The sequence below is a fragment of the Petaurus breviceps genome, unplaced genomic scaffold (genome assembly GCF_028583685.1).
Source record: "Petaurus breviceps papuanus isolate PSGF00001 unplaced genomic scaffold, PetGlider_PUasm1.0 370, whole genome shotgun sequence".
Lineage (NCBI taxonomy): Eukaryota > Metazoa > Chordata > Mammalia > Diprotodontia > Petauridae > Petaurus > Petaurus breviceps.
The window spans coordinates 181,483-181,901 of NW_027186297.1; positions in this window are offsets into that span (position 1 = coordinate 181,483).

Below are 419 nucleotides of genomic sequence, written 5' to 3' on the forward strand. Positions count from 1 at the left end.
GGGCTGCATGTATGTGGGGCGAGAGGGCTGCATGTGTGTGAGGGGGAGGGGGCTACATGTGTGTGAGGGGGAGGGGCTGCATGGGTGTGATGGGGGGAGGTTCATAACCCTGATCAGTCCAACCCGAATGACTTGGCCCCATCTCCCAGATGTCAGAGCAGACCCAAGGACCTGCTCAGGTGACCCAGAGAGGCAAGCCTCACCTGCAGACAGGTCTCAGAGGGAGGCCCTGCTGCTACAGCACTCCAATCCTATCCCACTGAGGACCTGCTTGCCCCCATTCCTCCCAGTGTGATTTCTTCAGAAACCTTCTCAATCCACTGAAATTGTGCTCACTACAATACAACTGAATGGCGTCCCCGGGGGGTCCTGGCCCTCCTGGGCTCCCGGGGGACCGGGGAATCCTGCTCCTGCGGGTG